General features: G+C 39.1%; 1 protein-coding gene and 1 pseudogene across 3 annotated transcripts in view; one reads left to right on the plus strand and one right to left on the minus strand.

The window, feature by feature from the left end:
• The window catches only part of TEC (tec protein tyrosine kinase), a 143,917-nt gene that overhangs the window by 53,427 nt on the left and 73,313 nt on the right, over positions 1-17,177 (plus strand). The window lies entirely within an intron of this gene.
• On the minus strand, positions 306-9,175 carry LOC103004515 (40S ribosomal protein S8-like; annotated as a pseudogene).

Here is a 17,177-nt window from a genome sequence, read left to right on the forward strand (position 1 = left end):
TCAGGAATTTTAAGATGAGAATCTGAATTCTTGAGACAATAAAAGTTCTGATAGTACTAGGCTGAATTCCTTCTTGACAGCTCTCAGCCTAGCTCCTAGGTAAGCCCAGTAGCACTTCACTGTTATGTTTCTTCCCTGTTTGGGTTAATCTGCCCAGTTCTCTGTTTTCCTTGGATAAATGTTCTTGTTTTCATCTCCCTCGCCCTAGAAGCTGTGATCTGAAAAGGGCTGTAATGTGGGTAATCCACTTTTTTTAGAACAATAAACACCTTTATTATATGAGCTAAGATAGGAGGGAAGAGGATTTATTTGCCTTTCTGGGCCTTGACTTTCCTCAGATAGAACTCCAGCTCCTTTCCCTCCAGCACGTAGTGATCTGCTCAGTCACGCTGGCCTGCTCTTGAAGTAATGCATGCAAGAAGCTTGTCCTGCTGGAACTGCTCCTCTAGAAGGCTGCTGATTTTGGCATTCTTTTTCTTTTCATTCACTCATTCATTCATTTATTTTTGCCTGCGTTGGGTCTTCGTTGCTGCCCGAGGGCTTTCTCTAGTTGCAGCGAGCAGGGGCTACTCTTCGCTGCGGTGCACGGGCTTCTCATTGTGGTGGCTTCTCTCGTTGTGGAGCACGGGCTGTAGGCATGCTGGCTTCAGTAGTTGTGGCACGGGGGCTCAGTAGTTGTGGCTTGCGGGCTCTAGAGCGCAGGCTCAGTAGTTGCGGTGCACGGGCTTCGTTGCTCTGCGGCATGTGGGATCTTCCTAGACCAGGGCTCGAACCTGTGCCCCCTGCATTGGCAGGTGGATTCTCAACCACTGCGCCACCAGGGAAGCCCCCTTTCATCATATTTCTTCTGAATATTCTTTGATCGTTTTTTGTTTAAAATCTCTTCCTCCTCAGGAGTCAGCTTGACCCCCTTCTTGTGGCCCAGGGGCAGTGCATAGTGGGACTTGTACCACTGTCGGTACGGTGTGCTGTCAATGAGCATGATGCTATTCTTCACCAGGGTCTTGGTACGGACCTGTTTGTTGTTGGTTGCATTGTAGACAACATCAATGATCCTTGTCTTGCGTGTACAACACTCCGAGCCCCAGGAGAAGTTCCCCACATCCAGCCTCAAAGCCCGGTACTTCTTGTTGCCCCTCCTTGCACATGAACTGTGTGTATGCGGCGGGGTCCAATCTTGGTGTTGGCAGCGGGGCGTTCCAGCTCATACTTCCACTTCCTGTGGTAGGGCTTTCTCTTGTCCCCGGCCTTGCGGCTCTTGTGCCAGTTGTCCCGAGAGATGCCTACGTGTGGAAGCAGGGGACAGGAGCCTCAGCCAGGGAGCCCGGGACTGGGCCCTGCCAGCCCAGCGCCCTGCGCCCAGAATCAACAGGTATTAAAAAACAATATTTTGTTAAAAGTGTAAGACTCTAAGTGGATTAGAAAAACCATGGGGGCCATTCTGCGGTAGCCCCAGAGATATTTATTTTAGTTGTTCATAGTTCTGTTTTTAATAGAAATACTGGGTAGGCTACTGATTGATCTAGTAGCTATGATTCCTAGTTTCTTGGTAGCAATTCAGTGACATTCATCCTTTATTAAAACTCTCAGTTAATCACAGAGTCAGACATCAATCTTTTCCTGCTTCTCTGGACCCCAGCTCCTTCAATAGGATGGCAATAAGCTTTTTACTGAAAATTTTCCTATTAAGTACAGTTTATTGTACTTTTCAAAGTATGCTAAGAAATTCTGTTCTAGATGATGAGAAATTCAGTGAAGCTGTTTCTTCCAAGTCTGATGTTGGAAAACTTGTGTTTCAGTTTCTGCTGTGGGCCATTCTTTGGTTTGTCCTCCTTGCTCTTTCTCAACTAGCTTATGTTTCTGCATCTTCTAGTGAACTGATAAAAGATCTTACTGGCAATTTATATTGTTTGCTCTTCTTATAATAACACAAAACAAAGGAAACTGTGCTCTTGCTTTCTGGTCAGGGAACTAAATGACACATGGTTTATTTAGATCACCTGACGTTCTGCTGGAGCCTCCACATGGTTTTGAGATGGAATCCAGGGAAGAACAGGGCTGGAGTTTAATCAGAAAAAAGGCCTGTTAAATAATGGTGAGAAAACAAGGAATGGAGAGTTTTTATATGTTTAGATATTTGAATACAAAAATTTCGAGTAGCGTGTAAATCTGCAACCACTGTTAGCTAAGAAATCAGGAAATTTTTATAATTGGACTTTGGTATTACCAATTTTGTTGGTTTCTTGTCTGTAATACTCCTCTGTTATGAAAACTGACAATAGTTTATAAGGTTGAGGAATAGGAAGACTAGTTGTGTCAGGGATCCCCAAGGCCACCCCAGGTTCAGTAATTCACTAGGAGAACTCAGGGGACTGAGCGCTGAGTTTAACTCACTGCTATGATTTATTTCAGTGAAAGAAGAAAAAGCAAAATTAGCAAGGGAAAAGGTGCCTGGGGCAAGTCTGGAGGAAACCAGGCACAAGCTTGCAAGAGTCCTTTCTCAGCAGAGCCACAAAGGGGGTGTATAATTCCTCCATTACCTAATTGTGACAATTGTGCAATGTTTTCTAACTGGGAACCTCATTAGAGACTCAGTGGCCAAGGTTTTCATTGGAGGCTGGTCACATAGGCACCCTCTGTCTAAGCATGTACCAAAATTCCAGACTCCAGAAGGAAAGCAGGTGTTCAGCATAAGCCAGGTTGTTTGTATAAACAGGTTAGGCCCAGTGAGCCATTCTTATCAGTGCTGGGAATGGGAGAGCCCTCCACTCCCAAAGTGCAAGTTCCCAGATGCCAGCCAAGGACCAACCTTGTAGGCAGCGTCATAGGCCTGTCATGTTAACTCTTTCCTGCACATTAGTAGTAATTATGATACAAATTATTGAGTACCAAATACAGGCCAGGCACTGTGCTAAAAAAGTACATGCATTATTTTCTTTATTCCTCAAAACAATACTGTATGAAGTCTTATTAGTACCCTCATTTCAAAAATGAGTGATATGAGGCTCAGAAAGTTTAAAAACTTACACAAGGTCAAATACTAATGAATTGCAGCGCTATTTCTTCAGAGCCTATCTTTGAAACAACCTTGATACTCCGGGGAAGGTTAGGAAAAAAATCTATTAAATCTTTCTATAATACAGATGAAGTTTTATTTTAAAACTTTTGAAGATATTTTTATTACTTTCAGTTATGATTTTTTTAAAAAAATCTCTTGGTGGTAGAAGAAAATTAACGTCAGACAAAATGAGGGTTTTTGTTTGATTGTGCCACTATCTAATTGGACTTTAGAAAACAATGTTCTTCAATTGTTTTTATAGTTTAGAAATTGCTTTCATATAAATATATTGTCTCTTTACACCCTTAACTCCCTTGCCATCACTGTTTCAACCCAACACACATCCAATCTATTTCTAAGTCCTGTGAATTCTCCTTCCCTTCATTACAACCTTATTGCAGCTCCCAACTCCATTCTCTTGGTGGATTACTGCCCTAGTTGATTTTACTTTTGGATCTTCATCTTTCAACTATACAACCATAAGAGGGATTTTTAAAACTTGTAGCTTTGCATCTGCTCCAGGATCAAGTTAAAATTCCTTAGCTTGGAATACAAGGTACTTGATGCCCTTTTTCCTTGTCTTCCCTCTCTCCTTCCTCCATCCCCAGCTGTCTTCTACCTGCAGTTACTCTTTCACATTGTGCCTCTGTTACTATTGTTCAATCAACTTGAAGTGATATATTCCTCTGTCTGCCTACCAGGCTCTGTCTATCTATCCATATCTATTTTATCCATCAGAAATGTGTTGAGTGCCCTAGTAATCACTTACTCATCTTTTCTGACTCAACTCAATCCCCACCTTCTCTGAAGCCTTTCCTGTATCCCTCCCACCAGTGGTAGAATCCCCAGCCCACCTCAGCCCTTTGTGCCCCGTCCATATTTTTATTGTGACATCTTGGTTGCTTGACTCTATCTACATATCTGTGTCCCCCATTGGACTTCAAGCTCTTTGAGGGCAGGGTTCATAGCTTTTCTATCTTCGTATTTCTGAGAGTTTAGTGCAGAGTTGAGTGCTCAGTACACGTTGGATGGCTGGATGGGTCCAAGGAGACATGGGGAGACCTCAACCCTTAGAAGCAGGCAGGGCAGATTTATCCTATGCAAACATCATGAACAACCAGAAAGGTTGTCATGCTGCTAATTAGTAGAAGGGTCAGGATTTGAGCCTTGGTATTCTGACTCTAAGTTCAGTGCTCTTCCTATAATGCCTCCCTTATCCTTTTATTCCAGTTGTACTGAAATCAAACATTCTATGTGATGAGTTGTTTGAAAATTTAACCTTTTACTCAGGTTAACTGTCGGGATGGTGGAGGTAGTTATAAGATGATGGCACGAGTCTCTTGAATATCCTGGGCAACCTCTCATATTTCTATAAGGCCTTCTGGGTCATATAGAGTTGTTTTCTTTACCATCCCTGGAACCTGGAGACTCTAGTGATATAGGCATAAGAGCTTATTAAGGTTCTGAAATGATCAGATATTTCTCCCTTAGTTGTACCCCTAGACTAGGTGGACTCCCAGTGGGAAGCATAGGTTTACCGGACCTTTCTAATTGCTACCTGAAGATTTATATCTTCTGGCACTTTCTAGGATTCTGGGGGGCGAGTGTGGGGTGGACAAAATAGTTTCTTTTACTGTAGGACAATTGGAAGTGTTTGCATCAGACTTTAGAGGTTATCAGACAATTCACTAGCTTGTAAAAAGTGGGACAGCTCTAGATGCTCTGTAGACGGTACAGTGGTTAGTGTACTAGGGCTCTGAAAATTCTCAACTCTATTATCCCATGAAAACTCATTTTCTTTTTGGCAGTTGAGTTTCCTTGTTTCCGAAATAAGGTCGTATCAACTTCCTGTCTTGTGTCTCAGTTTCCTCTCTGGTGTCTCTTTCCCCACTTTTGATTCATATCTGTTTTCTTATTCTACTGTCCTGGATCTGACCTTCCTCATCACTTAAAAGAGCCAAGATGCAGGTCTGAAGTCCTAGGGTCTGATTTACCTTCTTAATTTGTCAAATTATCCATTTTCATTTAATAATGTTAACTATTTTTTTCCTCTAGGAAGCAGAAACCTATTTAAGATAGAAAAGAGGGAGAACACCATTTGTTCCATCCACACTCCTAAAATATTTTTGTAACTTTTAATTTTGCTATAGTTTCAAACTCACAGAAAAGTTGCAAGAATAGTACAAGGAACTCTCAAGTAACCTTTTCTCAGATTCACAAATTACCTGTGGTTGCCCCATTTGCTCTGTCATTCTCTTGGTCTCTTCCTTGGTCTCTTTCTCTTCATATGCATGTTTTCCGAACCATTGGAAAGTAAGCTGTAGACAGTCCCCTTTTGCTGTTAAATAATTAGTTGTGTATTGTCTAAAAATAAGGACATTCTCTTTTAGAACCACAGTACAATGATCAAAATCAAGACATGTAACACTGATACAGTAGTATTATGTGGTCCAGAGTCCATAGTCAGATTTCATTCATCATTCCACTGATGTCTTCATAGCTGTTTCTCAACCTCCCCTCCTTGCCCAAATCCAGGATCTAATCCCTGATCACACATTGCATTTAGTAGGTCAAGACATAAAGTTTGTAAATGTCCATGGTGCAGGGAAGAGAAATGTATGGAGGAAATACTGTCCTTTGTTGTTTGTTGTAAAATGCCAACTACATCATGAACACTCAGTGATTGTATATCAGAGTCTGCAAACGTGAAATTGGATTTAAAAATCATTAGAGTTGTTCTCCTACTCTCATTCTCATGGTCCTCATTAGGGGCTGAAGATCACCTTCCTGCGAAATAAGTTATTTTAGCCTGGTCCACTGGGATGAATAGAAATCACTTATTCCTGTTTCCCTTTCTCCCTCCCCCACCTCAATTTTAACTTTTTCTTCTTCTGTGTTAAATAATTATTAGTCATGTAAAGCATTTTTTGGAGAACAGTACAGTATGAGTAATTTCTAGTAAATGAAGAGGGAGTTTAATCAAAGGTTTGGTCCTCATGCTACTTAAAAGTAGAAATAATAAAAGGATTCTAGATCTCAAAAAATACTCTTGGATCTGGCTGTGATAGTTGTGGTTTATTCAGTGATTATTTGTATCATGATGAGAGAGACAAAGGCTGTAAGAAAAATCAGCATTTCTGTTCATAAATGGTATTACCTAGTTTATTTTATTCATAAGACTTAGCTCTCGGCAGTTTTTAGTGTTACCAAAAAGTCAAATTTCCATCAGAGTTTTATATAGCTATTTTAGGACTGAATCTATTCAAAAAACTGTGCTGTAGGCACTGAAGGCAGTTATGAAAAGAACAATTCCCAGAATGTTTGGGAAATGGCAGTATAGTTGAAATAAACAGTGTTTCCTCCCCACCCCCTTTTCCCACCTGCCTATCTTGAAAGAAACTTGTCTTAATCAGAAGTGCGTGTCACTTGTTGAATTGGAAAAAAAAAGAACTGTATCTGACATCATGATTTTCGTAAGCTGAGTTTTGTTTTTCTCTGCATCGTGAACTGCTGGGCTGGGGATTCTTAGAAATCTTTGAAGCTAGTTCTGTAATTAGTAGTTTCTATTAAGTGTGTGTTGATGAGGATAGGTATGATAGCACTTACCCTGAGGAACAGTTAAAAAAGAGACCAAATTATATGAGTAGAGGAAGCATTGGTGGTAAAAGTGCAGACTATATAGATTTTTGGTGAGGGATGGGGTTGGGGAGGGATTGGGGAAGGTCTCCGTTTGGCCATGGGTTGGAGTATGAGTAGTGTTGGGCAGAAAGAGCCCATTCATACAGTGGGAACATCATGTGCAAAGGCCCTGGGGTGGAAGAGGGCTTGGTGTGTCTGTGAAACTGTTCTGTTCTAGAACTACATAGATTTATATGCTGATAATTACCCATTCATGGGGATGATTATTTGTTAGTAATGAAGAAGTGATACAGTTTTAGAGCTGGAAGGCACTTTAAAGAATAACCTTCAAGTCTTCCACTTGTGGAAACTGAAGATAAGGAAATGATTTGCTCCAGGTCACCCAGTAAGCTGGTTGTTAAGCCTGGACCAAAACTCAGATCAGCCTCTCTGATTGCACTGCCTTTGTTTTGGAAAGGATGAGTTTGGGTTGCCCAGGTAGGTGAGGGCACTTAACACAGCTTAAATAATATGGTTGTTCACAGAATGGACTCCATCTAGTGACTATTCAGACCCCTTTGCTTGAAAATACTTGTCACTTTTTTGCCTTTGAAGCTTTGCTCTTGCTGTGCCTAACAGTTGTCCTTCTGTTCATCCAATTCCCATCTCAAGTCCTCTTTTTTTCTTTAAATTTGAAAAAATTTTATTTTTTTTTTAAATTGAAGTATAGATTTACAATGTTGTGTTAGTTTCTGGTGTATAGCAGAGTGATTCAGTTGTGTGTGTTTGTGTGTATATATGTATCCTTTTTCAAATTCTTTTTCATTATAGGTTATTATAAGATATTGAATATACTTCCCTGTGCTATACAGTAGGACCTTGTTGTTTATCTATTTTATGTAAAGTAGTGTGTATCTGTTAATCCCAAGCTGTTTCTGTTTTGTAAATAAGTTCATTTGTATCATTTTTTTAGATTCCATATAGAGGTGATATCATATGATGTTTGTTTTTCTCTGTCTGACTTACTCTTAAGTGAGAGACCTTGCTCACCTTCCTACCCCCTAGTTGTAAATGCCAGCCCCTTCAGAATTACTGTTAAATTTATATGTATTATTATTGTTATTGCCTCTTTAAAATCACCAACTACATAATAATCTCCTTGAAGGCGGAGGTTGTTGCCTTCTAATTTCAACATATCACACAATATCTTGTACCTGTTGCCTGCTCAAAAAAGTTTTTGTTGGTAATAATTACAATAGTGATGATCAGTTAGTATTTCAAGTAAGCAAAAAGATCTTTAGAGACATTGTAATAGTTATTTCCCATGCAATTTTGTTCCATTTTAGTTGTTGAGAAGATGCCTTATTTAAATTTAGAATCAAAACTATGTTTTTATTTAGTATTTATTAGTATTAGTCTCTCCCCCAAACTAAAATGTGGACATTACTGTAACAGCCAGAGTATGAACTGTCAGAAGAAATCACATGGCCATTTGAGAAAGTGAAACTACATTTTGAGTTGTTTCTAAATCCATTTAGAACATGGTTTAGCCACTGGTTGATGCTGGTCAGGTACACGTAGAGAATCACCTATAGAAGGGCACTTAGAAACACCTGGGTTATTCAGTAATTAATTCCTTGACTCTCTTAAGAGAACTCGTGACGTTATTAGCCTTTGGGTTTTGTGACTATACTGTACTTCTGAGATAAATATTATCTCATGATGGCTTGATGATTGCTACTTCAGATAATTAAAAACATTGTTATAGTCTTCTTACCAAAGCTCTTCATTTACCTTTTTTATTTTTAATCTTAGAGAACTGCCTATAATATTTGCATGATACCACATTGGTAAATACCTGAATTGAAAAATTGCACAAAATATGTGCAATATAGTTGTTAAATAAAATTAAATGAGTAAGCAAGAGACTTAAATGAAATCTCTAGTGATTTTTAATAGACTGCGAGAAAGGAGTCCCCCCCACCCCATCATCTTAGTTGTATGTGAAGACTTTTGGAAAAGTTCTGTCTTTATTCCAAGTAATCACATAGGTATAGCTGTTCCTTAGTTTTATTTGCCACTGCAAAAAGTAACATGGATAGGTGCAATTCCCTGCTCATGAGATTGTAACACGTGAATTTTTCTCCTTTTAGGGGAATATATATATGTAGAATATTAATATTTATTTCATCTATATATATTTCCTGGCAAAAGAGAGTCTATGCACTTATTTGTTATATGGGACTCAGCTCATTTGTTTTCATTCATTCATCATTTGTACAGAAAAGATTTAGTGAGTATGTACAGTATGGTAGGGATGGAGGAATTCAAAGATGAATGATTCTGGTTTTGTTAAGCTTACAGTCTGATTAAGTTATACTTCTGCCTTTCTGGATTCAAAATGGCAAACTTTCCTATACTGCATCCAGTCTGTTTTGAAGGGGGCCTCTTGAGACCTGGAGTTATCCTTGTCTGCCACTGTTGTTTGCACTCACCCATGCTTTTCTGGATTACCTGGGAGTCTTAACTTTCCTGGCCCTTGGGTTTCCCTCTATTCCTAGACTTTACATAGCATAGAGTTCACAAAAGTACAGGGGTTTTGCATACATACTTGCAATGCTCTGTTCTCCGTAGTGTCTCCATAAAGTGTATCTGTAGATAACCAACACATTTGCCCACCATCTACTTCACAGGTGAAGACACTGGGGAACAAACAACTGAGTCAGGTACCTTCTCTGAAGTGACGTCCCATTTGACTAGCTGAACCAAGATGTCTTATCTTTCTGGCTAGCGTGCTGTTAAACCACACTGTGCTAGTTGAAGGAAGGGGGACTTCCTTCAACAGTGTGTTCACTGACCACCTCTATATATACGTTTCCTTCCTCCTTCCATTCTTTAGCTTTATATATAAGACCTTAGAAAGGGTGTTCTTTTAGCACTTGTTGATTTGTGTTTGTTTTTTCCTCACTGCACCCCTGTGAGGTGGTGGGAATTCTATGCATTTCAGTAAATTAGAGTTGTACAGAAAAGAGACCCACGGAAAGAACATATTACTGTGAATGCTTACATGAAAGAAACTGAAAGGGTTATACTGAAGTTATAACTCTTAAAAACTTCAAAATGGGTTTGGTTAAATAGTTCATTTCATAAATACTTTAAATGATTCTTTGCAGAGAAAACTCACAGGTAACTTAATTAAAGATGAATTTATTCACATTCATAGTCTGTCCCAACAAGTAGAGAAAAATGTCACAGTTGAAGAGAATCCCTAAAATCTACTGCAGTAATTAGTTCAACACTTTTCAAAATAGTAAATAAGTAAGTTAAACACTTACTAAAATAGTAAAGTAAGCTGATTTTTAGGTTAGCTCAGTTCTGACTAAGATTGATTACAGCACAATATGAAAAAAAGGGTCGAGACTTGAATTTTCTTGGAAAAAGATGAGTAGCTTGATGCTGAAGATCAAATATGTAATTCAGAACTTATTTTTTTAATATATTTTTTAAAAATTTATTTATTTATTTTTTGGCTGCATTGGGTCTTCGTTGCTCCGCACAGGCTTTCTCTAGTTGTGGCGAGTGGGAGCTACTCTTCATTGCGGTGTGCGGGCTTCTCATTGCGGTGGCTTCTCTTGTTGTGGAGCACGGGGTCTAGGCGCGTGTGCTTCAGTAGTTGTGGCACAGGGGCTCAGTAGTTGTGGCTCGCGGACTTTAGAGCGCAGGCTCAGTAGTTGTGGCGCACGGGCTTAGTTGCTCCGCAGCATGTGGGATCTTCCCGGACCAGGGCTCAAACCTGTGTCCCCTGCATTGGCAGGTGGATTTTTAACCACTGTGCCATCAGGGAAGCCCCAGAACTTGTTTTTAAACAGGGTCATTCTTTTATTTTCAGACGTCACACTTAATCACTTTCTAAGGATAGGTGTTATGACTAAAGTATGTGTAGGAAACAAGACCAATTTCCATTGGATGAGATAATGTGTTTCTTGAGGTTCTAGAGTGAGCTTACCAGCAGTTTTCTATTCCTTCTTCATTATAGGGAACTTCTGTTGTGGTCTGAGGTCCATCTCTGAGTTAATCGAATTCCTGTGAGTTAGAGAGTAGACTGTGGACTTTGGAGCCAAATCATCTGGGTTCAAATCCTAAATTTGTTACTTATTAGCTGTGTGACCTTGGTCAAATTACTTAATCTCTCTGTGCCTTATTTTCCTCATCTTTAAACTGGGGCAAATAATAGTACTTACCTCACAGGTTTTTGTCTGGAGTAAATGGATCCCTATATATGAAGTAGTAGGACAGTTCCTAGCATATAGTAAGTGCCATTGTAAGTATCAGTGGTTATTATTATAAGTAGCTTCCATTGTCACCCACTCTTGTCTTTTTTGTATAACGTGTTTCAGAGTTTCTGCTCTTGCATCTGGCTTTTCCCAGATATAGACATTTTTTGCAATAAGCATAACCATTTCATTCTCCTAGTAAGTCACTAATCACAGGTGATTCGTTCTTTAAATTGATCTTTGCTGCTTATGGTCCAGTTACACTGTGGAGCTCTGGTTACTGGTGGAAATGCATACCTTGGGGTAGGGCTAGTTCTCATTCTTGGCACCTCTGAGCCTGTGTTGGTGGAACTCTCATCGGGTCTGCTCTGAATGTTTCTCTCTGGATGTTTGTCTGTGGGCACATGACAGGGTGCTGATTGCGATAAATGTGTGCTGTTCAGTTTTACATTTCGTAACATCAGAGGTGGATCTACTAGTAAGCATTAGAGCCTTTCAATTCCATAGCCCTTTCTAAGGCCCCTGGAAGGGCCCTAGCGCTTTCACATTCATAATTTTGCACTGAAAAAAAGAGAGTCTTCTCCCCAAAGTGTGTAAGCTTCAGGCCACTCGAAACCTGGGTCTGTCTCTGCAGAGCACATGAGACTCTCTTTGTTCTAGTATCTGATAATATCTACAAATTCTGCCAGTGAAATACCCCCAGGCATCTTCACTGTAAAACATCTAAAATATAAGCATATTTATAGTTTATGTTCTTAAAAGTTTTTTTTCTAGAACAAAGTAGTGTATCTACTTTAGTCTGTCAAATTTATTTTCCTTTAATAAAAGTTTCAGCGTTGTTGTTATTTTTTATTTATTAATTTAATTAATTAATTAATTTTATTTTATTTTATTTTTTGGCTGTGTTGGGTCTTCGTTGCTTCATGTGAGCTTTCTCCCATTGCTGCGAGCGGGGGCTACTCTTCATTGTGGTGCACAGGCTTCTCATTTGCGGTGGCTTCTCTTGTTGCAGAGCAGGGGCTCTAGGTGCGCGGGCTTCACTAGTTGCAGCATGTGGGCTTCAGTAGTTGCGGTGCATGGGCTTAGTTGCTCCACCATGTGGGATCTTCCCGGACCAGGGATCAAACCTGTGTTCCCTGCGTTGGCAGGCGGAATCCTAACCACTGCACCACCAGGGAAGTCCTCAGTGTTGTTTTTATTTTTATTTATTTATTTATTTATTTATTTTAAAAATTATTTATTTATTTTTGGCTGTGTTGGGTCTTCGTTTCTGTGCGAGAGCTTTCTCTAGTTGTGGCAAGCGGGGGCCACTCTTCATCGCGGTGCGCAGGCCTCTCACTATTGCGGGCTCCCTTGTTGTGGAGCACAGGCTCCAGACGCGCAGGCTCAGTAATTGTGCCTCACGGGCCCAGCTGCTCCACGGCATGTGGGATCCTCCCAGACCAGGGCTCGAACCTGTGTCCCCTGCATTGGCAGGCAGATTCTCAACCACTGCGCCACCAGGGAAGCCCCTCAGTGTTGTTTTTAAAACTCCCATACTTTTCTTGTTAAATGTATTCCTGAGTATATTATGGTTGTAGTTACTCTTGTGAACAGGTGAATTTTCATGATATGTTGTAATTAGATATAGTTGATATATAATCAAGCTCTAGATTTTTATAAATCTGTTTTGTTACCAACCAGTATACTATGCTATTTCTAAGTATTATGTATTTTCTAAGTATTACAATTTTCTATTACCAACTATTCTATAAAAGAGTTGTTTTCTATTAAATTTAATCCAAATTATGAGAAGAAAATAATTTTTAAAAAAATATTAAGAAAAATAAAAGCACTTTAAATTCTAAATGGGAATACTCGAAAGGCCATGTGGAAGCCTGGGAGAGGGCGTTCCAGCAGGGGAATCCAGGAATGTAAGACCCCAAGGGAGGCAGGAGCAGCAAAGAGGCTGAGGGGCTGTAGTGGAGAGGGATGGGGCGTAAGGAGGATGTGGCTGGAGACCTGGGCAAGATCCTGCATGGATCATTGCGGACCATGGAAAAGACTTCGGATTTTTTTTTTTAATTTTTATTAAAACAATTAAAAAAAATGTGATACAAAGATTTTGGAGGGTTGGGAGTGGGGAGTGACAAAGTTTGGCTCTTACATTCATGCACGTTAAGATGCTGGGACACAGTAGAACATGAATTGGCAGTTAGAAGGTGTGAGGTTTAGTTCTGGCTCTGCTAGCCAATGTGATCTTTTTTTTTTTAAACATCTTTATTGGAGTATAATTGCTTTACAAGGGTGTGTTAGTTTCTGCTGTATAACAAAGTGAATCAGCTATACATATACATATATCCCCATATCTCCTCCCTCTTGCGTCTCCCTCCCACCCTCCCTATCCCACCCCTCTAGGTGGTCACAAAGTACTGAGCTGATCTCCCTGTGCTATGCGGCTGCTTCCCACTAGCTATTGGTTTTACATTTGGTAGTGTATATATGTCCATGCCAATCTCTCACTTCATCCCAGCTTACCCTTCCTCCTCCCTGTGTCCTCAAGTCCATTCTCTGTGTCTGCATCTTTATTCCTGTGCTGCCCCTAGGTTCTTCTTAAACATTTTTTTTTTTTTTTTAGATTCCATATATATGTGTTAGCATATGGTATTTGCTTTTCTCTTTCTGACTTACTTCACTCTGTATGACAGTCTCTAGATCCATCCATCTCACTACAAATAACTCAATTTCGTTTCTTTTTATGGCTGAGTAATATTCCATTGTATATATGTGCCACATCTTCTTTATCCATTCATCTGTCTATGGACACTTAGGTTGCTTCCATGTCCAGGCTACTGTAAATAGTGCTGCGAAGAACATTGTGGTACATGACTCTTTTTGAATTATGGTTTTCTCAGGGTATATGCCCAGTAGTGGGATTGCTGGGTCGTATGGTAGTTCTATTTGTAGTTTTTTAAGGAACCTCCATACTGTTCTCCATAGTGGCTGTATCAATTTACATTCCCACCAACAGTGCAAGAGGGTTCCCTTTTCTCCACACCCTCTCCAGCATTTATTGTTTGTAGATTTTTTGATGATGGCCATTCTGACCAGTGTGAGGTGATACCTCATTGTAGTTTTGATTTGCATTTCTCTAATGATTAGTGATGTTGAGCATTCTTTCATGTGTTTGTTGGCAATCTGTATATCTTCTTTGGAGAAATGTTTAGTTAGGTCTTCTGCCCATTTTTGGATTGGGTTGCTTGTTTTTTTGATATTGAGCTGCATGAGCTGCTTGTAAATTATGGAGATTAATCCTTCGTCAGTTGCTTCATTTGCAAATATTTTCTCCCATTCTGAGGGTTGTCTTTTCGTCTTGTTTATGGTTTCCTATGTTGTGTAAAAGCTTTTAAGTTTCATTAGGTCCCATTTGTTTATTTTTGTTTTTATTTCCATTTCTCTAGGAGGTGGGTCAAAAAGGATCTTGCTGTGATTTATGTCATAGAATGTTCTGCCTATGTTTCCCTCTAAGAGTTTGATAGTGTCTGGCCTTCCATTTAAGTCTTTAATCCATTTTGAGTTTATTTTTGTGTATGGTGTTAGGAAGTGTTCTAATTTCATTCTTTTACATGTAGCTGTCCAGTTTTCCCAGCACCACTTATTGAAGAGGCTGTCTTTTCTCCATTGTATATTCTTGCCTCCTTTATCAAAAATAAGGTGACCATATGTGTGTGGGTTTATCTCTGGGCTTTCTATCCTGTTCCATTGATCTATATTTCTGTTTTTGTGCCAGTACCATACTGTCTTGATTACTGTACCTTTGTAGTATAGTCTGAAGTCCAGGAGCCTGATTCCTCCAGCTCTGTTTTTCTTTCTCAAGATTGCTTTGGCTATTCGGGGTCTTTTGTGTTTCCATACAAATTGAAATTTTTTGTTCTAGTTCTGTGAAAAATGCCATTGGTAGTTTGATAGGGATTGCATTGACTCTGTAGATTGCTTTGAGTAGTATAGTCATTTTCACAATGTTGATTCTTCCAATCCAGGAACATGGTATATCTCTCCATCTGTTGGTATCATCTTTAATTTCTTTCATCAGTGTCTTATAGTTTTCTGCCTACAGGTCTTTTGTCTCCTTAGGTAGGTTTATTCCTAGGTATTTTATTCTTTTTGTTGCAGTGGTACATGGGAGTGTTTCCTTAATTTCTCTTTCAGATTTTTCATCATTAGTGTATAGCAGTGCAATAGGAATGCAAGAGATTTCTGTGCATTAATTTTTTATCCTGCTACTTTACCAGATTCATTGATTAGCTCTAGTAGTTTTCTGGTAGAGTCTTTAGGATTCTCTATGTATAGTATCATGTCATCTGCCAACAGTGACAGCTTTAACTTCTTCTTTTCCGATTTGGATTCCTTTTATTTCTTTTTCTTCTCTGATTGCTGTGGCTAAAACTTCCAAAACTATGTTGAATAATAGTGGTGCGAATGGGCAACCTTGTCTTGTTCCTGATCTTAGTGGAAATAGTTTCAGTTTTTCACCATTGAGAACAATGTTGGCTGTGGGTTTGTCATATATGGCCTTTACTATGTTGAGGTAAGTTCCCTCTATGCCTACTTTCTGCAGGGTTTTTTATCATAAATCGGTGTTGAATTTTGTCGAAAGCTTTTTCTGCATCTATTGAGATGACCTTATGGTTTTTATCCTTCAGTTTGTTTATATGGTGTATCACACTGACAGATTTGCATGTATTGAAGAATCCTTGCATTCCTGAGATAAACCCCACTTGGTCATGGTGTAGGATCCTTTTAATGTGCTGTTGGATTCTGTTTGCTAGTTTTTGTTGAGGATTTTTGCATCTATGTTCATCAGTGATATTGGCCTGTAGTTTTCTTTCTTTGTGACATCTTTGTCTGGTTTTGGTATCATGGTGATGGTGGTTTCATACAATGAGTCTGGGAGCGTCCCTTCCTCTGCTATATTTTGGAAGAGTTTGAGAAGGATGGGTGTTAGCTCTTCTCTAAATGTTTGATAGAATTCGCCTGTGAAGCCATCTGATCCTGGGCTTTTGTTTGTTGGAAGATTTTTAATCACAGTCTCAATTTCAGTGCTTGTGATTGGTCTGTTTATATTTTCTGTTTCTTCCTGGTTCAGTCTCGGAAGGTTGTGCTTTTCTAAGAATTTGTCCATTTCTTCCAGGTTGTCCATTTTATTGGCATATAGTTGCTTGTAGTAATCTCATGATCCTTTGTATTTTTACAGTGTTGGTTGTTACTTCTTCTTTTGCATTTCTAATTCTATTGATTTAAGTCTTCTCCCTTTTTTTCTTGATGAGTCTGGCTAATGGTTTATCAATTTTGTTTATCTTCTCAAAGAACCAGCTTTTAGTTTTATTGATCTTTGCTATTGTTTTCTTCATTTCTTTTTCATTTACTTCTGATCTGATCTCTATGATTTCTTTCCTTCTGCTAATTTGGGGTTTTTTTGTTCTTTCTCTAATTGCTCTAGGTTATGTTAGGTTGTTTATTTGAGATGTTTCTTGTTTCTTGAGGTAGGATTGTATTGCTATAAACTTCTCGCTTAGAACTGCTTTTGCTGCATCCCATAGGTTTTGGATTGTCGTATTTTCATTGTCATTTGTTTCTAGGTATTTTTTGATTTCCTCTTTGATTCTTCAGTGATCTCTTGGTTATTAAGTAGTGTATTGTTTAGCCTCCATGTGTTTGTATTTTTTACAGATTTTTTCCTGTAATTGATATCTAGTCTCATAGCGTTGTGGTCAGAAAAGATACTTGATACGATTTCAATTTTCTTAAATTCACCAAGGGTTGATTTGTGACCCAAGATATGATCTATGCTGGAGAATGTTCCATGAGCACCTGAGAAGAAAGTGTATTCTGGTGTTTTTGGATGGAATGTCCTATAAATATCAATTAAATCCATCTTGTTTAATGTATCATTTAAAGCTTGTGTTTCCTTATTTATTTTCATTTTGGATCATCTGTCCATTGGTGAAAGTGGGTGTTAAAGTCCCCTACTATGATTGTGTTACTGTCGATTTCCCCTTTTATGGCTGTTAGCTTTTGCCTTATGTACTGAAGTGCTCCTATGTTGGGTGCATAAATATTTACAATTGTTTTATCTTCTTCTTGGATTGATCCCTTGATCATTATATAGTGTCCTTCTTTGTCTCTTGTAATAGTCTTTATTTTAAAGTCTATTTTGCCTGATATGAGAATTGCTACTCTAGCTTTCT

The sequence above is a fragment of the Balaenoptera acutorostrata genome, chromosome 5 (genome assembly GCF_949987535.1).
Source record: "Balaenoptera acutorostrata chromosome 5, mBalAcu1.1, whole genome shotgun sequence".
In the NCBI taxonomy this organism is placed as follows: domain Eukaryota; kingdom Metazoa; phylum Chordata; class Mammalia; order Artiodactyla; family Balaenopteridae; genus Balaenoptera; species Balaenoptera acutorostrata.